Source organism: Mobula hypostoma, chromosome 2 (assembly GCF_963921235.1).
Source record: "Mobula hypostoma chromosome 2, sMobHyp1.1, whole genome shotgun sequence".
NCBI classification, from domain to species: Eukaryota; Metazoa; Chordata; class Chondrichthyes; order Myliobatiformes; family Myliobatidae; genus Mobula; species Mobula hypostoma.
In genome coordinates, this window is record NC_086098.1 from 48,035,322 (window position 1) to 48,059,743 (window position 24,422).

The 24,422-nt window shown below is 41.2% G+C and overlaps 1 protein-coding gene across 1 annotated transcript in view; it reads right to left on the minus strand.

Annotated features, from left to right (window-relative positions):
• The window catches only part of ldah (lipid droplet associated hydrolase), a 325,214-nt gene extending 305,618 nt beyond the window's left edge, over positions 1-19,596 (minus strand). Inside the window, exon 1 of the mRNA XM_063036663.1 lies at positions 19,552-19,596. The gene's annotated coding sequence lies outside the window, so the exon portion shown is untranslated. The remainder of the gene's footprint in view (positions 1-19,551) is intronic.
• Positions 19,597-24,422: the final 4,826 nt, after the last annotated feature.

Consider the following 24,422-nt stretch of genomic DNA (forward strand, 5'->3'; position numbering starts at 1 on the left):
GACAACAGGGCTCCACTTCCAGACGAGATTGCCTTCTGTGCTTGCTTTGACTGTCAACACATGCAGTAACCATCACAAACTCCATAGCCCCAGATGGCCCTGTGGTTTCAGTCCCTGATACCAAAGTGAGAACATCCTTCAGAAGGGTGAACCCACAGTAAGCATCCAGCCTGAATGGGGTACCTGGCCGAGTACTAAAGACCTGTGCAGATCAACTGTCTGGAGAGTTCACTGAGATCATTAACCTCTTGCTACGACAGTCTGAGTTACACACTTGCTTCAAGCAGCTTCAATTATACTATTGAAGAATGTGTCTCAAAGACTATCGTCCAGTAGCACATACATCCACAGTGATGAAGTGTTTTGAGAGGTTGGTGATGAAACATATCAATTCCTGCCTAAGAGGCAACTTGGATTTGCTCAAATTTGCCTACCAGCACCACAGGTCCATACCAGATGCTATTTCACTAAGAAGAAATGGCAGAGCACACTCAGTAGGCCAAATGGCCTAAGTTTGCTCCTACATCTCATGGACTAACGTTCTCTTCAACTCTAGAAAACTTGTACAACAAAGATGCATTCATCAGGATGCTCTTTATTGACTACAGCTCAGTATTCAATCTTATCATTCCCTCAAAACTAAACAATATGCTTCAGGACATAGCCCTCAATACCTTCTTCTGCAAGTGGATCCTTGACTTCTTCACTTGCAGACCCCAGTCAGTTGGATTGACAACAGCATCTCCTCCATAATCTCCCTCAACACAGGTGTACACAAGGCTGTGTACTTAGTCCCCTGCTCTACTTGCTTTACACTTATGACTGCGTGGCGAAGCACAAGTCCAATGTCACATTTAAATTTGCTGACGACACCACTGTCCTTGCCAAATCAAAAGGTAGTGGTGAATCAGTAAAGAAGAGGGAGATTGAAAATCTGGCTGAGTGGTGCCACAAAACAACCAATCTCTTACTCAGTGTCAGCAAGACCAAGGAACTGATTATGGACTTCAGGAGGAGGAAACCGGAGGTCCAAGAGCCATTCCTCATTGGAGGATCAGAGGTGGAGAGGGTCAAAAAATTTAAATTCACGGTATTAACATTTCAGTGGACTTCTCCCGGAATTATGAAGAAAGCACAACATCGCTTCAACTTCCTCAGAAGTTTGCAAAGATTCAGCATGACAGCTAAAACTGTGACAAACTTCTATAGATGTCTGGTAGAGAGTATACTGACTGGCTGCATCAGAGCCTGTTACGGAAACACCAATGCCCTTCCACAGAAAATCGTACAAAAATTAGTGGATACATCCCAATCTATCACCAGCAAAGCTCTCCCTACCATTGGGCACATCTACACAGAGCATAGTCACAGGAAAGCAACATCCATCATCAGTGATCCCTACCAGCCAGGCCATGCTCTTTTCTCACTGCTGCCATCAGCAAAAAGTACCATCAGGACTCACAGCACCAAGTTCAGGAACAGTTATTACTCCTCAACCATCAGGGTCTTGAACTGGGGGACAACTTCACTTGTCTCCTCACTGAACTGTCTACAATCTATGAACTCATTTTCAAGCACTCTTCATCTCATGTTCTCAATATTTATTGCTTATTTATTATTAGTATCTCTTTTTATCTTTTGTATTTGCACAATTTGTTGTCGTTTGTACACTGCGTGTCTATCCTGCTGGGTGCACTTTTTCATTGATTCCATTACAATTATTTAATTTATTGAGTAAGCCAGCAAGAAAATAAATCTCAGTGTTGTTTACAGTGTACTTTGATAAGTTTACTTTGAACGTTAACTTTGTCCTCACGCCTCTCCATTATACACACTGTATGATAAAACTCTGTAGCACTGACCACTTAGTATACATCTCAATTCAATGCCAAAAATAACTCTTGTTCCAATCTACTCATAACTTCAGATTTGATGGTTCTAACTCCCCTGACCAACTCTGACATCTTTTATCTCTAGAAACTTGAGGGTGTCCAAATGCACATATTACTGTGCACATCCAGCTTCCTGTGTTCACCAGCATATATTAACCCCAGATCTCAAAAGTCTTTCGATTTAAAATTCACATTCTGCTGTTCAAACCCTGATATAGTTTGCTCTTCATCATCTCTAACCACCCAGTCTAAAATTCATCATTTCTTCAATAATAACTTATAAACATGTATCTACCCTTACTGACAACACTTTCAGTCACTCACTCTCATACCTTATGACTCGAATCAAAATATTTCCTCCACCCAAACTTTTATGGCCGCACATTTTAATTCCACATCCCATTCCCATTCTGATATGTCTGTCCACTGCCTCCTCTACTGTAAAGTTGAAGCCACACTCAGGTTGGAGGAACAACACCTTATATTCGATCTGGGTAGCCTCCAAAGTGATGGCATGAACATTGACTTCTCAAACTTCTGCTAATGCCCCACCTCCCCCTCGTACCCCATCCGTTATTTATTTATATACACACGTTCTTTTTCTCTGTCTCCTTTTTCTCCCTTTGTCCCTCTGACAATACCCCTTGCCCATCCTCTGGGCTCCCCCCAACCTTTTCTTTCTCCCTGGGCCTCCTGTCCCATGATCCTCTCATATCCCTTTTGCCAATCACCTGTCCAGCTCTTGGCTCCATCCCTCCCCCTCCTGTCTTCTCCTATCATTTTGGATCTACCCCTCCCCCTCCCACTTTCAAATCTCTTACTAGCTCTTCCTTCAGTTGGTCCTGACGAAGGGTCTCGGCCCGAAACATCGACTGTACCTCTTCCTAGGGATGCTGCCTGGCCTGCTGCGTTCACCAGCAACTTTGATGTGTGTGGCTTGAATTTCCAGCATCTGCAGACTTCCTCGTGTTTGCATTTTACCATTCCCTCTTGAAGTTTTTTCCTTTCCCTCCACGTCAACATTCAGCTGATTACCCATCCACGAAGCACTCAGAGATATTTTCTAGGTTAAAGGTACTATAAAGATGTACAATTGCTGATAATGGGGTAATGATGCTGTCAAATACCATGAATAATCTACGACTACCATTGTGCCCATTCTAACTTTCCTCTCAGGTCTTGAGCACCAAATGAGCTCCCCTGTGATAAGTCTTAAGGAAGTCATCAGAAGGACCATCTAAGCAACAGTAAGCCAAACAAGCAAGGTGGGGACATAATGAAAACATGCTTTCTCATCCATGTAGTGTTAAAGTGACTCTTCCAGTCTGCTCACAATGGGTACAGCTCCCCCCCCACCCCCGACTATCTGGTGTAATTTATTTTCTGTATGCTGTCTGGAACTACATGCCTGTGATGATGCAGCAAGCAAGCTTTTCATTGGACTAATGCATACAACAATAAAATCGACTTCTTTTTATGTTAGTACAACCTAAACTAATTTTCCAAACGATTAAAAACGCAAACACGAGGAAATCTGCAGATGCTGGAATTTCAAGCAACACACATAAAAGTTGCTGGTGAACACAGCAGGCCAGGCAGCATCTCTAGGAAGGGGTATAGTCGACGTTTCGGGCCGAGACCCTTCGTCAGGACTAACACCTGACGAAGGGTCTCGGCCCAAAACGTCGACTGTACCTCTTCCTAGAGATGCTGCCTGGCCTGCTGTGTTCACCAGCAACTTTTATGTGTGTTGTTTCCAAACAATTATTTCTATTTGGAAATAAAGTAAGTTCTGGTCCTGATATGGAATTCCTTTTTAAATTTCCTTCCATATGAAGATCAATGCGTTTTGTTTACATTTTTCTTTGCTTTTGCTTGAGCATTTTTAAACATGCTAGTGCTAATACCATTTATTGAAACATATCTGACAAACAAAATCATAAGTTCTTAACTTTGGGTAACTTATTTAGGGATATTTACTATGATAACCACCAATTGTATATCTTTTGCTGTTGGCGGTTGGTTGATGAATTGCAGCGATGGAATAATATGGTATTTGATAATGGCTATTTCCTCCTTCAAGGAGAAAAATACAGAAATTATTTCCACATCGAATCTAAATCAGTCTAATACGTGTTTGCAATCAAATACCTTATCATCTGCATCTTCTGACCCCTCTCCATCTGTTCAGATACCAATATAGATCAAAAATAGAAATATATATCAACATCCTTTGAAGGATACTTTGGTAATGCTTGCCCACAGCTAATAAAATGCAAGATGGTGTTCAATGTAGCAAAGACAGTTGCAATTGGGAAAGCTGTTAATCTTATGGTTTTATTCTAAATGTGGCTGCCTGTCAGCTTGGTTGCCCAGAAGACACACATGATTATCTTTTGTACTGAACAGTGTGAATGATACTTGCAGCTTAAACATCCTCACTGTTGAAGTGATTGGTTCTATTCCAAATTTCTATTACCCCTCAACTGAAAAATCTTTAAATGAGTGTCTTCCTGCTGTGAAGAAGCAGCAGAAGGCTTAGATACTGATTACCTGAATGGAAAAAGCTCCAATAAGTTTTGAAAGGAGGAGTAGTTTAGGAGGATTAACGGCACCCAACAGCGTCTCCTTTGCTTGCATCTTCAGAAACAGCTCTATTTCCAACTTTAATATCTCTAATTTTCTCTTTCAGGGTTCTTTTGAAGACCCTGACCTGGAGTTACACACTGACTACGGTTCTTTGCAGGAATGGGACCCACTCTTGGGGTTTCACGACTGGTCGTTATTTGGCACACTAAGGGCTCGGCCTAGGAGCTCAGCTCAACTTCTGAGGTCCGAGATCTCATGGCTCTGGAGATGGGCAGATCGAAGGTCAGTGTCCAGGCAGATCGGAGTATCATGGGAGATGGAAGATCTAAGGCGGTGTGCCCAGAGACCCGGGATCTTTGAGCACAGAGCTCAGAAAAAGCGACTCAATGGACTTTTTACATCATAAACCAGCGAGTTGTTTGTTATGTCTCCCCTCTCACTGTGAAACGGAGGCACCTCTTTCTCCCTTATTAGGGAGAGAGAGAGCCTGTGGTACATCAAATACCGGCTGAACAGGTAGTCTTTGGAGTACTGCAAGTCTGTGTCTTCGCTGTTGCTTTGCTCACGCTTGAGTGCTCGGTGGTGGGTGCCGATGCATTTTTTTTTGCTGGTGGGGTGGGGGGAAGGGAGATTGTTGCTTGCTGCTGCTTATACGAGGGAGGGAGGGGAACTGGGGAGGATCTTTGGGGTTTAACATTTAACTGTCATTCATTCTTTGGGGGCACTCCTCTGTTTTCGTGGACGGTAGCAAATAAAAAGCATTTTAGGATGTATATTGTATACATTTCTCTGACATTAAATATACCTTCCCCCATACCTGGTTTCACACATCACCTGTCAGCCTGTACTCCTTTCCCTCCCCTGCTTCATATTCTAGCTTCTTTCCACCTTCTTTCTTGTCCTCAGCCCAAAATTTCAACTATTTATTCTTCTCCACAGATGCTAACTACTGACCCAAATTCCTCCACCATTTTGTTTTGGCACTTTCATCAATTTCTCAGCATGATCCACACAGGTAGTCAACAAAGACTTTTCTTGGCATGGAGTATCAGCAGATCATGCAGTCCATGAGCTGATCAAAACTGCTGCTCCCTTACTAAAGTAAAAAAGCCTAGCCACTGGCATCTACAAAAGAACAGTGCACCACAAGGAAGAGTTTTGGCATCCTTTTAATCATCTCCACAATTGATCAGCTAATCCACCTGAATGCAAAAAACAAGGGAGTAGTGTTTGCACAAAGAAGCTGTATAGTTAGTTCTACCAGCTGCTTCCCTGTTGAATACTTTTTATCTGTTTAGAATGGATGTTATTCAGGCCTGCTGCTTTTCCAGCCTTGATGTGCCTGATGGCCTATTTTCATTCAGGAAGCTGTAACTTTGTCACCACAACTGCACTTTCCTTGATGCACCTGTCAGCTTCAACCACAACACCAACCTGGCAAACGCAGTTTAACGAGAGGGCTTTGCTAGTGACAGCTTTACCTGTCAAGGTAATCAAATGCTTTCCAGTAATCGACCACAACCATGAGATAGGCCAGACTCCACTATTTTGCTCATCAGAGTGTAAATAAAGAGCTAAATATTATTTGGAGTATTTGCCATTGGCCTCAGGTGCAAACATAGTTTACCTGTGAGTAACTCTCATTCACAGCCACATAGAGAAAATGAGAAGGACAGCAAGTGCCCTAGCAACAAAAGAACTCTGTATGAGGACGACTCCAAGTGGCAGAATGCCCAGACTAGAAATGCATGTTAAAACTTGACCTCAGGTACTGTCTTCAGGAAATTTGTACATTCTTACCATGATGACATGGGTTTTGCTCAGGCGCTCCCAAATCCCAACGATACCCTGTAAGATTGATAAACTCTGTAAGTTCTCCCTAATCCAGGTGAACAGCGGGAGAATCACAGGGGAGTTGGTGGGCACGGGAGACAGAATAGATGCAGGTAGTTAAGTGGGAAACAGGACTGATATGAGAGCTCTGAAAGCTGGCGCAAATTCAATTGGCTGAATGGCTCACTCTACAGTAAGGTAAATATAGAAATGTTCCACCCATCTCAATGGATTCAATAGTGAATGGATTATTGACATATATCACACTTCTTTAAACTACCCACTTGCACATCCACACAGGAATGGCACCAGTTGGAAAGCCATTGTCAGCCAAACAAGCAGGAAAGAGTGGACTGAGATAAGGAATTTGCAACCTTGGTCATAAAGACCTTGGCATAAGGGTGATACAGCAACTGCCTAAGGGTGATACAGCAACTGCCTAAGGGAGGAAAAAAGTGATGACCTATAAGACCTTCAACCCTGGCAGATTAAAAGCTGATACAATTATATAGGGATACAATTCCAGACCAGGGAACTTTAACTGAAGTGACAGACAAATAATTCAACACCCTTTGGTCTTCCCACCACTCAAAAGCATGCCCTGCATATGAGTTTAATGTTTTGTTTATCCCTACATTTAAATTTCGGTATATGTTAAAATGTTAGTGAAACATCTGTGAACGAATGGATACCAGCAAAAATGAAGAAATTAGCATAACTGCAGGTGTAACTTTCCAAAGATGATCCTACAGGAAATTCTGCGCACGTGTCAACAATCTGATTGTGTGGCAATTTTTTTTATAAAGAGGTTAAGGAAGTGCCTTTATCATCCTTGAGGAGTGTGTGGGAAGGGGGGGGGGGGAAGAATAGTACTGATAATATTACCGCCAGCAAACTTCTTTGAGGAATTATCCAGCCTAACCATATGAGGGAGCCAAATTAACAAACCAAAAACAGATGTTGACCCAGACTAGTTTGATGATCATGTCATTTCAACCACATGTCAGTTTGGTTCCTCTACTCAGGCTCAGTAATTTCTCCCAGAAAGTTCCACAGTAACAATGGCGCACAAAATTTTAAAAGTTATCAAAGAAAAAATACGATACTGATAAATCTACATTCTCTAGTTTTGATTTTACAAATGAGAGTTTAAATGATAGAATTTACTCTTGATTTTTAAAAAAATTATTATATATTTTGTGGATGCCTCATTTGACAAAATATTTTCCTTTGGACAACAACTGTACAAAGATTTACAGCATGCTAGGTTTATAACTAAACAGAATATACTGCATATAAAGTGCCATGATCTTGTACAGATAATAATGTCTGTCATTACCACATAAAATGTTAACTTAATTTGAAAACTAATTTAACCAATTTACTGTAATTTTAACTGTGCTTAACGTTTTAAAAAATTCTTTCAAAGCAAGCTAAACACAAGGCTTGTTTAGACAATAAACAATAGGTGCAGGAGTAGGCCATTCGGCCCTTCAAGCCAGCACCACCATTCACTGTGATCATGGCTGATCATCCACAATCAGTATCCAGTTCCTGCTCTATCCCCATAACCTTTGATTCCGCTATCTTTAAGAGCTCTATCCATCTCTTTCTCGAAAGCCTCCAGAGACTTGGCCTCCACAGCCTTCTGGGGCAGAACATTCCATATATCCACCACTCTCTGGGTGAAAAAGATTTTCCTCAACTCCGTTCTAAATGGCCTACACCTTATTCTTAAACTGTGGCCTCTGGTTCTGGACTCACCCATCAGCAGGAACATGCTTCCTGCCTCCAGCGTGTCCAATCCCTTAATAATCTTATATGTTTCAATAAGATCCCCTCTCAGCCTTCTAAATTCCAGAGTATACAAGCCCAGTCGCTCCAATCTTTCAACATATGACAGTCCCGTCATCCCGGGAATTAACCTTGTGAACCTACGCTGCACTCCCTCAATAGCAAGAATGTTCTTCCTCAAATTTGGAGACCAAAACTCCACACAGTACTCCAGGTGTGGTCTCACCAGGGCCCTGTACAGCTGCAGAAGGACCTCTTTGCTCTTATACTCAATTCCCCTTGTTATGAAGGCCAGCATGCCATTAGCTTTCTTCACTGCCTGCTGTACTTGCATGCTTGCTTTCAGTGACTGATGTACAAGAACACCTAGATCTCGTTGTACTTCCCCTTTTCCTAACTTGACTCCATTTAGATAATAATCTGCCTTCCTGTTCTTACCACCAAAGTGGATAATTTAGTGGCAATGTAAAGCTTTATCTCACTTATTATTAAACATACCTCATGAATAAACTAACATTTTCTCTCATGAGATTAAAATGTTTGTTTTGACAAGTTTTATGTAAGATCAACATACTTACATGAGTTATGGTTTGGATGGGATTAAACTGCTCTTTGTTGAGTTAACCTCAAACTGAAGCAACCATTCTCTGTGCCACACTCAATACCATGACAACTGCTGAAGAAATGTTAACACCATAACTTGCTGCAGCATGACATTTATTTTTCTAAATAATTTTCAAACTGTTTATAAAATCAGTATTATGGACCACTCAAAACAACATACCTCATGAGAATAAAACTGGGAAAACATTTCCTTTACACTTGACCAAGATTTAAAACATCTGATTCTAGGATTTACGGATTCTTTTCCTGATCTTATCTACCAAGTTTTGATTGTTTCTAGCAATTAATTTTTACATATTAAAGCCAGTGAGCAGTTTTAGGATTCTAGAGGTGCTACAACAGCAGGTGGCACTATCCACATAGCAGATTGAGTACAATCAGGCTCAATCTAATTTACAAACTCTGTGACCCAAATCAATCCTATGCACTTGTCCTTTAGAACCTGCAACAATTGTTGCATTACAAAAATTACTGAATGAGCTCATTCATTTTTCTCTGAGACAAATGTTTTAAGTTTCAATGCTGTGCAAGATTTTAAACTCATCCTCCATTCCACTCGCATCGCCTGGCAATTTCCACCAACTTCACACAGCAGAGAGAAACAGACACAGCAACCTCAGAAATCAAGAGTGGAGTAAAACAAGAAACTGAACTAAAATCTGTACCTTGGATTAAAATAAAATGAGAAAATCCTCTTTAGTCTTGCAATGTCTAACTGTGGAGGAATCAAGGGCAAATATTCTCTCCCTTGTACTTGAAATATACCCACTTTTTCATCACTATGCAGAAAGCTGTATCATCAGCTTCCATAAAATGATAGAATACTTTCACAAGAAGAATTTAAGATGAAGACGAGTCAGAAGATGTAAAACTGGGTGTTGTGCAAGTTGAAAGAGATCCCTATCCACAAAAATTCCATGGAACATATTGAGAGTACTGACAAATGTATATGTTGTGTGGAATTCTATTAGGAAGTACAAGTCTCATTAAATATAAACAACCCAAGGGTTAGTGCATTAAGGAAATTTACAGTGAAATAACCTAGATGGATGAAGTATTGGTTAGCTAGAAGTCAAGTTAATTTTTCCAATTAATTACTTGTAAACTTAAGAAACAATCTTGTCTTGAATCTTAATACAGATTTATAAAACTTTAGATCTTTTAAATCTTGTCCTATAATAACATCGTGAATATAACAAATACTTAAAATGCAGATACCATATAATAAAAGTTAAGGACATGCTCCCTGGAGTTAAAAAGTGTTAATATTTAAACTGGTTTCCTTTCCTCAGGTGCTATGCCCCAATGCCTCACTTAGATCTGATTCTTTGAACATAAAGTAATGGAAGATTCACAAAATCCATTAAACAGTGAGGAGATCTCAAGCAATTATCACATTTAACCAAGATTTTAAACATCTGAATCTGCGATTTACCAGTTCTTTTTCTGATCTTATCTACCAAGTTCTGATCGTTTCTAGCCTAAACATGTCCTCATGTAACTCAAACTGAAATAGGTTTTGCAGTTGAAGAATCAAAAAATCAGCTTAAGGTAGAGGAAAACACCATTGTACCCATTTCTGAATGTATCAACACCCATTAGGTAATTTAATCCTTCATTATTCAGTGAGATCGTCATTGCCCTAACATGTTTAATTTGGTACAAAACTTAATCCATTGTCAAAAACAGTAGTGGAACATATAAATGTTGCATCTAGAGTGATTTTCACCTGTACTGGTCTAAAAGTTGACGGTTCACCCACTAACCAGACTCTATTAATCACTTTTTCCCTGAAAGACTGTGTTCTTTTTGTCCTTGTTCATCACTCTGATCTGCATTATTAAGCACCATGTTATTTCACTGTCTTGCCCACAGAGGTCAGGGCCACTGCCCCTCTCAATCTCTTAGCCTCAAGATCATTCCAAGTTGATCTTTTACATGCGTGAAAATCGGTTAAGTGTTACAGAAATCCAAATTATATCGTTCAGAAGAAAAAAAGTTCCATTTTCTTTCCTCTAGTTCAGGGCACAGGCAGAGACGATAATGACATTTACCCACACAGCACATCTCCTCAAAATGCATATTCCATTCAAGTAGTATCACTTGTTACAAATACATCACTGATAGTTTCCTGTTGAAATTAACAGTCTACAGTCCTGGAGGGTCATTTTGGTTTCCTCCCACAAAGAATATGCTAACCCCTATCTAGATACTTCTAACTTCTAGAGAGCATTCCTCAACCCTCTTCCCATAGTAGTAGCATCCATTCAATAAATTCATAGTAAATTTATCAATGTACATATATGACACCATACAAAATCCTGAGATTTTCTTGACAGCAATCACATTAAATACAAAAAAGCGCAATGGAGTCAATGAAAGACCTGACCCCATAGGACAGACAACTAATGTGGGAAAAAGAACTGTGCAAATACAAAAAGGGGGGGGGCAGGGAGGAAAGAGAAATAATAAATAAATAAATTCCCAGAACATGAGATGAAGGCTTCTTGAAAGTGAATCCAGATCGGTGATGTGGTGAGTGAAGTTATACCCTCTTCAAGAGCCTGATGGTTGAGGAGTATTAACTGTTTCTGAACTTGGTGCAGGTCCTGGGGCTCCTGTACCATCTCCTGATGTCAGTAGTGAGAAGAGAGCATGAACTGGCTCTTGGTCTTGCTGATATGAGTAAAGGTTGTTGTTGTGGCACCACCCAACCAGATTTTCAATCTCCCTCCTCTTTGCTGGTTTGTCACCACCCTTGATTTGGCCAATGACAGTGGTCTTAGCAACAAACTTAAACATGGCATTGGAGCTGTACTCAGCCTCACTGTCATAAGCATAAAGCAAGCAGAGCAGAGAGCTCAGCACACAGTCTTGTGGTTCACTTGTGCTGAAGGAAATTGTGGAGGAAATGTTGCCAATCCAAACTGACTGACTGAGGTCTATAAAGAAGGAAATCGAGGATCTAGTTACAAAAGGAGATATTGAGTTCTAGGACTTGAAGCTTATTGATTAGTATTGAGGGGATGATAGTATGAAATGTTGAGCAGTAGTCAAGGCAGAGAATCCTAATACATGCATCTTTGCTGTTCAGATGTACCAGGATTGAGTGAAGAGCCAATGAAATGAGATTTGCTGTTGACTTGTGATGGTAGACAAATTGGAGTGCATCCATGTCCCTTCTCAGTGCAAGAGCTGGTATTTTTCATCACCAACCTTTCAAGGTATTTCATGGCTGTGGAGGTATTTGTTACTGGACAATAGACATTGAGGTTGGTTACCACGATCTTCAATTGATATAATTGAAGCCTGCTTGAAGCAGGTGGGAGTACCTTCGACTGCTGAAATGAGAGGCTAATGATCTGAGTGAACACTTCAGCCAGTTGATCAGCATATCCAATCTGGGCTGAATGCTTTCCATGGGTTCACTCTCCGGAAGGATGCTCTCACGTTGACCCTAGAGAATGAAATCACAGGATCATCAGGGCCATAGAAGTTGGTGAAGATACCCCCACACTTTGATGGTTAAAGCAAGCATAAAAGGCATCAAACTCATCTGGGAGTAAATCCTTGTTGTCACCTTTGTTACTTGGTTTGACTTTGTAGAAGTTGATAGCATCCAAGCCCCACCATGGCTGGCCAGCATCCTTCAGTGATTCAAGTTTGGTCCAGAGTTGCCACTTCACACTTATGATGGCTTTCCAGACCAGGACCTCTTTTATCATATTTGGTCGCCAGACACGAATGCCACTGACCTGGACCTCAACAGATAGTGGATCTTGTAATTTACCCAGGGCTTCTGATTAGGCAAGCCTCTGAATGATTTTGTATGGATACACTGTCTATGGCTATAGTTATAAAGTTCATGACAACCATGCTGTATTTGTTCAGATCCTCTGATGAGTCCTTGAACACAGCCCAGTTTATCGGCTCAAAACAATCCTGTAACCACTCCTCAGATTCCTGCGAGCACTTTTTTTTTTATTGTTCTCATCTCTTAAGCCCTGTTCTTTAGCCTCTGCCTCTTTGCAGATAGGACAGCAAAGTGATCAGATTTCCCCGAAGTGCAGTCTAGGCACGAAATGGTAGTCATTTCTAATTGTAGTGCAACAGAGGTCGAGTTGTGTTGTAACCTCTGGTGCTGCAGGTGATATGTTGATGATAACCGAGCAGATTTTTCTTCAAACACATCTGACTGAAGTCCTTGACAATGATTTGAAAGGCATCAGGGTAGAACTTCCTTAGAAGTTTGTTAAAATTCAGTATGACATCTAAAATTTTGATGAACTTCTATAGATGTGTGGTGTTGTCTTGACTGGCTGCATCACAGCCTGGTATGGAAACACCAATGCCCTTGAAAGGAATATCCTACAATAAGTACTGGATACAGCCCAGTCCATTACTGGTAAAGCCCTCCCCACCACTGACTACATCTACATGGAGCATTGTCGCAGGAAAGCAGCATCCATCATTAGGAATCCCCACCACCCAGGTCATACTTTCTTCTTGCTCCTGCCATCGGGAGAAAGGTACAGGAGCCTCAGCACTCACATCACCTGTTCAAGAACAGTTATTACCCCTCAACCATCAGGCTCTTGAAGCAAAGGGAATAACTTCACTTGCCCCATCACTGAACTGCTCCTACAACCTATGGGCTCGCTTTCAAGGACTCTTCATCACATGTTCTCAATATTTATTGCTTATTGCTTTCTTTTTGCATTTGTCTTTTGCACAATGGCAGTCCGTTATGTTGATGTGGTCTTCCATTGATTCTGTTATGTTTATTGGATGTATTGAGTATGCCCACATGAAAATGAATCTCAGGTTTGTATATGATGACATACATGTACTTTGATAATAAATTTTGAGGGTAGGCTGTTTCTTATTCACTCATAGTGGCATTCAATACATCAAGTGCTCATTTAACATCTGCTTTTGGCAGTTTGCAAACTGCAGTCAGAATCATGGGGGAGAACTCTCTTGGTAAGTAGAACAGTCAGCATTTAACCATCAGATATTCCAGGTTGGGGGAACAAAAGCATGCCTAGACCTCTGTGTCTGAGCACCACAGAGGTTTTCATGAAACACAGACCCCCACCATTTACTTCTCCGAATCAGCCGTCCAGTCTCCTCAGGTCTTACCAACACATCCGGTGTGTCCAGAGTGAGCCATGTCTCCTTGAAACACAGAACACAGCAAATCCTCATGTCCTGCTGATACAGCTATCTTGCCCTTAGGTCCTCGATCTTGTTCTCCAGCAACCATACATTTTCTAACAAGATACTGGGTAAAGGAAGTTTCATTCTTCAGTGTTTCAGCCTGGTTTAGAGTCCTCCACTCTTCCAGTCATGGCATTGTACCTTCATCCGCTTAAAGGTACCATATCTGTATGCTGGAGAGTAAAGTCTGCAGAATCTTTCAGAAGATCATGAAATTACTAGTTCGTTAATATAGTTCAAAAGTGTGCTGCTTAAAGGGAAATTACAATACTGCAAATTGCAGTGAGAGTAATTCAGAAGCATATATAGTTAAAAGTTTTGTAAGCAGCCAGGAACATGTTGGCATGATTCACCAGCACCTTCTTGAGGAAGTAGCTGGTACAGTGCTGCTTTACTTTGTGTTGTGACCTATGTTCCCTCTAAGCTGTGCGCGTGTGTGCGCGCAAAGGAAATTAATGTGCGCACAAAAGGTTAGTTACCTAAAATAATGTAATTAATCATTATACTTATTGAAAATCTTTTAGCTAAATGTTTCTGTTAACTAGTTAGTCGGTTTTTCAAATACCACAGTGCATGTCACTAATTTGCGTCACCTCACCTATCCTGTTCCAGTTTGGACAACTGCATCACGGCGGCAGCCATCTTGGTGGACAGTGTTCATATCGTAAAATTTACAAAGATCTGTTTCAAATCCTGTAGATAGCTTACAAAGCTTTTATTGAAAAAAGATCAGTCAAATGACCCTGTGGCGAAATGCTGTCACAAGAAATTGATAAACATCGCAACGTAGCTTTACAGGTTTTAAGTGATGTCTTTGATGAACTGGCTGCACTGTGCAAGATTCTGCAAAAAAGTGGCCTGACACTGAATGATTCACTTCATTTTGCGCGAGGCAGAATTAACAAGAAAGCAATATCTGGGAGACCATGTTTCGTGGAGTGACAAAGTCAAAGTTTTGCTAAGCCAACAACGTGTAGAAAACGTCACAGTACATACAAGTTCGCTGTTGACTTTTATAAATAGTCTTTGTGTTCATTTAGAAGAAAGGTTTCCTGAAGATCAGGTACAGGAATGCACCTGATGCACCATCTCTGCAATTGCAGATTGTGACTTCACATTAGGCGATGAACAAGTTAATGCCTTATGTCTAAAATATCATGATTTTCTAGCTGAAAATATTGTAATAGTTAGATAGTTTAATGATTTCAAATTTTCCATGCAAGAAAAAATTAAATCCAAACTGATTTCAAACTTTGCTCAAATGGTGGCATTTGTACTTCAAAATGAAGTTTTGCGACCTTGCACAGTTGGTGGACATTGGCGGAACCTTTCTTGTGTCTAGTGCAGACTGTGAGCGAGATTTTAGTCCAATGAGTCAACTCAAAAACAAGCTGAGAAACCGTTTAGGTGAATGTCATTTGAATATGTTAATGAGAATCAAAAGCTATCAATTGGTTGGAAGTTCTATTCGTCTAGATTAGAGTTTACAAAGAATGGGTAAATGTCAAAGACAGGAGAGAGGAAAAAAATAACTGAGTGACTTAAATATGTATGTTATTTTGTTGTTATTCTATGCAGTTTTATGTCAAATTTTTGTAAACCTACATAAACTGTGCCATGTGTGCATTCAGTGCGCACATACTTGTATCACAGGAAAAAAATTTGCACAATGTAAGATTTTTGCACACACTGACTACTAAAAATTAGAGGGAGGGAACATTGGTTGTGACCCTTTAAGAGCTTGGAGTCAATATTGCAGCTGGGAGGCTAAATGCCAGCATCTGCCAGATATCGCAATAAATCATGAAAAATGTCACACTGAAACGGACACAGCATGGAGTTACACAGGAAAGTCTGACAACACTGCCCTGTGACCAATCTGTTGACGATCAACCCCATTACGGAGCTTTAATAAATTTCACCATTATGCTGACATAATACTATTTAAAAAGAAGTAATTTTGAGGGTAACATCTGGAGCACTGTTTCTATGTTACACTGCCAGGTGCCAAACCCTGATGTTACAGTGTTGAAAATACTTTATTTGATTCTGTTGAGCACCCAACCCCCTATACTCTCCACCACCTTCCTCTGTTCATCTGCCACTAAAGCCCATGATCCTACCTTCTATCCTTTCCATAATTAAGCTTGTGCAAATATCCAAACGACTTTCATCTTACCTTGCAGCCGCACATGAATATACCATTGCACTGTGACATAATACTCACTGGAGTGAGCTGGCTTCAGGGTTTCCAAGAATGTGGGCTCAATCTATGTTTCACAGATTCAGACATCCATATAATTATTTTCTGATTTAATATTTTTACTGGCTTTTCTCCATGTGCACCACTGAGTAATGCAGTGTGTAGTTGATTTTGGTACAATTCCCAGTTGTTTTAATAAGTCTACAACTCTAAATTCTTTGCCATTTCAATTCTTAGTAATTAGCCTTTGTTACCCCTCTTGGCCTACATGTGACTCCAGACCTACCAATACGATTGGCTCTGAAAGAGTTTGGCTACCTACAACTGAAGTGCATTTGGGGTTCGGCAATAATCACCAGATCCCAAAAACTGAAAAAAAAAAGTCTGAGACAGTACAGATGTTGTCCTCCACTCAATTTGTTTCCAATTCCCTGATCCCAACGAATTCATACTCACCATGGGCATCCTTCTCAAGTCAAGTCACTTTTTATTAACATTTCAACCATAACTGCTGGTACAGAACATAGTAAAAATGAGACAACGTTTTCCAGGACCATGAAACAAAAACTACACTGAACTACTTCAGAAAAAAAACACAAATACACTAGACTACAGACCTATCCCGGACTGCATAAAGTGCACAAAACAGTGCAGGCACTACAATAAATAATAAGCAAGACAGTAGGCACAGTAGAGGGTATAGTAGATTGGTATCAGTCCAGGCTCTGACTATTGAGGAGTCTGATGGCTTGGGGGAAGAAACTGTTACATATGGTCGTGAGAGCCTGAATGCTTCGGTGCCTTGTTCCAGATGGCAGGAGGGAGAAGAGTTTATATGAGGGGTGCGGGGGGTTCTTCATAATGCTGTTTGCTTTGCAGATGCAGCGTCCACATCTACACATCCACCCAATAATCAGGAAGGAATCCCCACCACTTCCTCCATGAATAGAGACACAGCCGGTCTCCGCCACGGATACACTCATTCATTTGACTGAACTTGTCCTACTTTGCACAACTTCTCCTTCAGCTCCACTCTTTTATCCTGGCCAAAGGTGTAGCTGAGGATATTCACACTAGCCCAGTGGTCTTTTTGTGGGAAACGTGCGACAGTCTTTGCTTCAATCCTCCGAAAAAAAACTCTTTATCTGGTACATTAATTTGGTGTTGCTTCATTCAATCACATATAGTGCAAAAACAGCATCACCTCTGCCAAATTCTACCTTGACGTCACTTTCACATGCTCAATTGCTGGTTTTCCCCTCCTTCTCCATCTCAGAATACAGGGTAGTCACGAATATTATTTACAAGGTCAAAGGCTCCCTCAGCTATATTCAGGAGCCTTCCTCCCACCCTTCCTCATGACTCCATTCCATTACCCTACTTCCTTCTTTTCGGTTAAATTGGCTGATAATGAGATTTGGCATAGGTGTCTTCCAGATGTCTTCCTTCTTTCTGAACCCACAGATTTCACTCTACCATGGACAGAGGCCTTGAACACATCTCATCTATTTCCACATTTCAGCTCTCACTCCTCTCCTCTTGCACAGATCAAGAACAAATTTGTACTTGTTCTTACCTACTAACTCTACACTCAATGAACGCAAGAGAAAGGAGGGGTAGGCCACCTGGTCCATCAATCCTGCTCTACCATTCAATAACACTCAAACAAAAAAGACAAAATGTTCTTTTGTTTTAACAACTTTACTTTCTCCATTCACATTTAGTACACAACAGCTGCCATCTTGTTACCTACGATTCCCTTCCACACCTCGCATGCTTGACCAGAATAGGGAAAGTGTGCATCCCAACTAAATGCTTACATAGCCCACATGACAGATCTGGCCATGGCCTCTGCTCCATCAATCTACCTTTTCTCCAGAACCTTAGTTATCCTGCTATGCAAAAATCTATCCGTGTCTCAAACATGTCTAATGAAATAGCCTCTACTGCTTCCCTGGGCAAAGAATTACTACTCTCTGGGAAAAGCAGTTTCTTTTCATCTCCGTCCTAAGTCTATATCCCAGTATCTTCAGGCTTATTCACAAGTGGAAACAGCTTTCCTGCCTTTAACTTCAAAGTTCAAAGTAAATTTATTATGCAAGCACATATACGTCACCATATACAACCCTGAGATTCATTTTCTTCTGTGCCCTTAGCTATCCTATCATCCTTATCAAATTCAGCAAGTAGGATCCCCAGCAACTCATTCTCTCCTCAATCAGCCTGGTGTACCTCCAAAGTGAGTACATCTTTCCTCTGCCAAGTAGCCAGAACTGCACCCAGTGCTCTAGGTGCAGCCTCACCAGTACCCTGTACAGTTGCAGCATAACTTCCTTGTTCTTAAATTCATTTTCAACTACATTTTCAAGTAAATGCACAGAGATCAAAGCAAAATATATTAAACCAAAGCAGCATAATTAAACAATTTTAATGATTGTGGATCACAGCAGTATGAACCAGATCTCTCACTTGAAAAGCCATCATGTAATAGTAAACATATCATATAAGCTGTATTAATGATTACTTGGATATAACTTCTAAAATACAAACATATTATGACATAATTTGATTTTTAAGTTATCAACACAATTATATTTTTTAAAGAGCACGTCAGTTTATTTATCTGTAGCTTCCTCAAGTTTCACACAGTAACAATGATTAATGTGTAATACCCTCCATTAACTGCCGGAACAGTAAACCATTAACACCTTTACTGGCTATGTCATAGTCCTCGTCCCAATCCTTTTTCCTTTTCTTTTGCTCAGTGTCTCTTTCCTTACTGTCTCCATTATTTTATCCCAAAATATTTTGAAATTATCGCTATATCCATACATGCTACCTCACTGCATTTTTAATAGTCTAATTTCACTTTTCCAGTTTTATAAGCATCCACCTGCTCAACTAAACTTGTTCTACACTCTCCCTCTCTAGGTACACCCACTCAGCCCCTGCCCTCAGTCCCCCCCCCCCCACCCTTTCCCTCTTTTCATTCGCCTATACCTCTCACGCATATTCTTCGCCTCCTTACACACTGCCAACTTCCATCTCATCTTTATCCAACTTCCCTCCCTACCCCCCCATCACTTGTTCATCCTCCTTCCTTCCCTCCCTCCTTTCTCTACCAGTTCCATCCTTCTGGTCATACTCTCTGCTGCACTCTCTCTTATCCCACCTCCCCATCTTTTCCTTCTCTCCTCCACTTTGCTGATCCACTCTTCTCCCTCCCCTTAAGCTCTTCCTCCAACCCCACTCTCTACTGTGCTCCTTGTACTTTGTACTCCACTTCTCCCCTCCGACTCTCGCCATTTTTCAATGTCTTTTTCCAATACATCCTCTCTCCCTTCTGCCGTTGCTTCCACATCGCCATCCCACCCCTCGCCATTCTCAACCTTTTACCTCTTCCTGTGTCCAGCCACTTCGCTCCGCCGTCGCTCTCCTTCCCCCCGCCCCTCTGCTCTCGCCCTAAGGTTCCGCCCGCCGCTCTTTCGTATTGAGAGCAACAAGCAGCTCGCAGAGAACAGAGCGACAGAATTAGCATTTGTCTTTGGGAAACAAATCACTCCAACCCTCCCGTCTCCTCCGTTTGAAATTATTTCCTCAACGTTGCACAGTCCATATTATTTAAAGCGACACATATATTGTTATCTTTTCAGAATGTGAGAAAGCCCAAAAAAGCATTGAATTACCGGTGCTAAATAAATCATACTTTTATTTTGTGAGATACGGCAGTGACATGCATGTCCCGGAGGCTAAAAGGCTAAAGAGCCACAGTTACTAAGACATGACAATCAAAAGTTCAAAGTTCAACATAAATTTATCATCAAAGTACATATATATATTATTTTTTTCTCGGCCCCAATCTCCTGCTTCCTCCCTGTATTCCTTCATGCCCTGACCAGTCAGGAATCTATCTACCTCTGCGTTAAATGTACATAAAGACTTAGCCTCCAGAGCTGCCAGAGGCAAAGTGTGCAAAAGATAACAAACTGTGCAAATACAAAATGGAATAATAATAAATAAGAAATAAATATTGAGAACATGAGATGAAGAGTCCTTGAAAGTGACTCCATAGTTTGTGGGAACATTTCAATGATGGGCAAGTGGAGCTGAGTGAATTTATCCTCTTTGGTTCAAAAGCCTGATGATTGAGGGGTTATAAACTGCTCCTGAACCTGGTGGTGTGAATCCAGAAGCTCCTGTACCTTCTTCCTGATGCAGCAGTGAGAAGAGAGCCTGTCCTGGGCGGTGGGGGTCCTTAATAATGGACGATGATGGTATTGAATGCTGAGCGGTAGTTGACAAAGAACATCCTGATGTATTCATCTTTGTTCCAGGGTTTCAGGGTTGAGTGAAGAGCCAATCTGCTGTGCCCTGGTAGTCAAACTGGAGTGAATAAATTTCTCCATGTTGGCTTTTAAGACATCTTCGAACCTCTTCTGTTGTCCGCCTATTTACCTTCTTTAAACTGGGAGTAGAAGATTTGTTTCGACAGACGTTCGTCTTTCATCCGAACAACATAACCGCTCCATCTTAGTTGGTTCTTGAAGACGTAGGCTTCAATGCTTGTTGTTTTTGCTTTATTTGGCACGCTGACGTTGGTTCTTCTATCTTCTCAGCTGATATTTAAGACATTTCAAAGACAGCATTGATGGAACTTTTCAAGTGCCTTCAGATGTCGTCGGTATGTTGTCCAGGTTTCTGATGCATACAGAAGCCTTGGGATTACCACTGCTTTGAACACTAACATTTTGGTGTCTGTTTGGATGTCACAATCATGAAAGACTCTTGTTCGGAGACGTCCAAAAGCTGTTCCAGCACATTTAAGACGATGTTGGATCTCGTCATTAAGGTCGACGTTGGAGGAGAGGTGACTTCCAAGATACGCAAAGTGGTCCACATTTTCCAGGGTTGTTTCGCCAAGTTGAATTGATGGTTCTATCCAATTTGTCGCAATTGGTGATGGTTGATGGATGATTTGAGTCTTCTTGGAATTGATGGTAAGTCCAAGTTTCGTATATGCATGGCTGAAGGCAGTCAATATCTGTTGTAGGTGGCTTTCTGAAAGAGCTGCAACAACGTTGTCATCTGCGTATTGGAACTCGATGAGGGAACTCATGGATATCTTCGTTTTGGACTTGAGACGGGCAATATTGAAAAGTCTACCATCTGTTCTGTAGACGATTTTGATTCCTGGGGGTAGATCGTCCTTGATAATGTGGATGATTGTCGCAATGAAGATGGTGAACAAAGTTGGGGCAATCATGCATCCCTGCTTTACTCCTGATCTAACTTGAAAAGGCTCACAGTTACTGTTGCTGACCATGACTGTAGCAAGCATGCCATCGTGGAGGTGTCTCAGGATTCAAATGTACTTTTCAGGACATCCATAGGCAGATAGGACATCCCATAGGAGTTCCCTTGATACCGAATCAAAGGCTTTGGTAAGATCGATGAATGCCATGTACAAAGGTTGAAGTTGTTCACTACATTTTTCTTGTAGTTGTTGCATTGTGAAGATCATGTCGATTGCTCCACATGATGGTCTAAAACCGGCTTGTGTCTCCGGAAGGATCTTCTCAGCTAAAGGCTTGAGCCAGTTGTTCACGATGCGGGTGAGGATCTTTCCTGCTGTTGCTAACAGGGAAATTCCATCTGACCGTATGGCATTAGAGTAGAATTAGGCCACTTGGCCCATCGTATCTGTTTCGGCATGCTGTCATCACTGATTTATTTTTTCTCTCACCCTTATTCCCCAGCCTTCTCTCTATAACTTTCGATGCCCCTACTAATCAAAAAACCTATCCACCTCCACTTTAAATATACCCAGTGACTTGGCACCCATAGCCATCTGAGGCAATAAATTTCGCAGATTCACCATCCTCAGGCTAAGGAAATTCCTCCTCAGCTCTGTTATAAAGTGACGCCCTTCTATTCTGAGGCTGTGTCCTCTGGACCTTGAACTCGACTTTGAGAACAGTTCAGGCATGGGGGAATCTGAATTTGAAGGTGCAGGAGATCACTGGTCTCATCAAGGAAAAGTGACCATCTTGACCATGGCCCTTCAGAGATATCCAGATAAGAATTTTGGTTCTGATAAATTATAGAAGGCATAAAAAAGGGTGAATACTTGCAAGCTTTTCCCCTCAGGTTCAGCAAGATGAGAATGAGAGGTCATAGGTTTAGGGTGAAAGGTGAAATATTTAAGAGGAACCTGAGGAGGAACGGTGTGAGTGTGGAACAAGCTGCTAGTGGAAGTGTAGATGCAAGGTCAATTGTAACATTTAAGAGAAGTTTGGATAGTACATGGATGAGAGAGGTATGGAGCGCTATGGTCTGAGTGCAGGCAGATGGAACAAAGAATCTTTTTCTGTGTATTAGCATTCTATGTCAATCTGCTCTTAACTCTGGACGTTCCTCCAATCAGATGACCATCAGATGTTCCTCCAATGTTGTTCTCAACAATGTATGGGATAGCATCAATGTCACTGGTCCATCCTAATTGTGTTGAGGATAGACAAATATCCATTTGGAGTAAGTTCTGACTGCAGAATTTGTTGGAAGTGTTACAAAGGCGCAATTTTTGGTGTGGATATTGTGCAAGGTAAACAGTGGTGGTATGGAGTGCCTTAGAGGAGCCTGGCAAATAATATCGTTTGAGTGCTGAACCATTAAGTAGTGCAGGATGAGGGGAAATGACATTGATTAAAAATAAAACTGGCTGTTCCATGTGCATACAAGAAAGATTGTCCCAGACCTGTTTTTTAGAAGGTCACTCAGAAGTCAAAAATTGCATATTTGTGAATTATTCATGTCAGATTTCAAACTGGTCTTTGATTTTAATGCCAACAGAGATCCTTATAGAAAGTCATGAGTTGAATTTCTCAGTGGGAGATGGCAAGATATTATTTTGCCTACTCTAGGTTAAATTGGCCCTCAACATTAGCATAGTGACCTTCTGGACCACCCAGTCTCTTCCCTTTTTTTTATGTTACAGTAAACCCAAGGGTTGGAATTTGGCTGCTGTAAAGTGTCCTTTGTGCAGTCAATGGCATCTTGTGTCAGAGGAAGAGCACCTCATGAATCCATTGGTAACAGAGAATGAAATGTATTTAGTTGTCTTTGGTCAGAAGGCAACACTGGTGACAGTTTTGTACTGCTGAGGACAAATAGAGAGATATCGCAAACCTATCCAACTCAAGTGTTGAAGGATTCTGGTGTATACATTTCACACTCATCTTGCAGTGCTGGCCTTGCCCTTCTCTGAAGAGGAATTATGGCACTAGTGGGCAGCAGAGTTTAGTGAGGACATCCTTTGTGAAATGCAGATATTTCACGCATTGAAACTTGCAAGAATTTTTGTATTATTTTTAATGATTTCACATTTATGGTTTAGATAAAAGGAATAGCTGCAAATCCTATTTTCTAAAACTAGCATGAGCACATTCACTTATGCACCAGAGAGAGAGAGAGAGAGAGAAGATGAATGTGTACATATGGTGAAGCCATCGCACAAAGATTCGCCATGCTTCAGTACGGTCTTGGGAGATGACAAGACAGACTACTGGAAGAAGGTAGATTAGTGGCATGGTGTCAAGACAACAACCTTAACCTCAATGTCAGCACAATGAAGGAACTGGTCATTGATTTGAGGAAGCAGGGAAGAGTTCATGCCCCTGTTTGTATTAATGGTGCTGAGGTTGAGAGCTTCAAATCCCAAGGAATAATTATCTCAAACAATTTGTCCTTGTCCAGCCATGTGGACAGGAAAACACATCAGCGTCTGGACTTCCTCAGCAGGCTAAGGAAATTCAGCATGTGCCTGATGATCCTTCGTGATTTTTTACAGATGCATCATGCAAAGTGTCATATTCAGATGAGAACTGCTCCACCCAAGACTGCAAGAAATTGCAGAAAGTTGTGAACATAGCACAGTCCATCTCAAAACTATGCCACCCCCTCCACTGACTCTGTCTACACCTCCTTCTGCCTTAGGAAAGCAGCCAACGATATCAAGGTCCCCTCCTCCCCTGCCTCCCTCTCCTGTCATTCAGAAGATGCAAAAATGTGAGAACACGTACCACTGTTCTCAAGTTCACTTTCTATCCTGCTATTATCAGACTCATGAACAGACCTCTCATATGTTAAAACTGAATGCTCAAAGTCTTTATGTCCCTCCCTACGGTATCTCATTATAGCCCTGGAACTTTATTTGTCTAGCTGTGCTGTACTTTCTCTGTAACTACAATACTCCCTCCAATCATTATAAA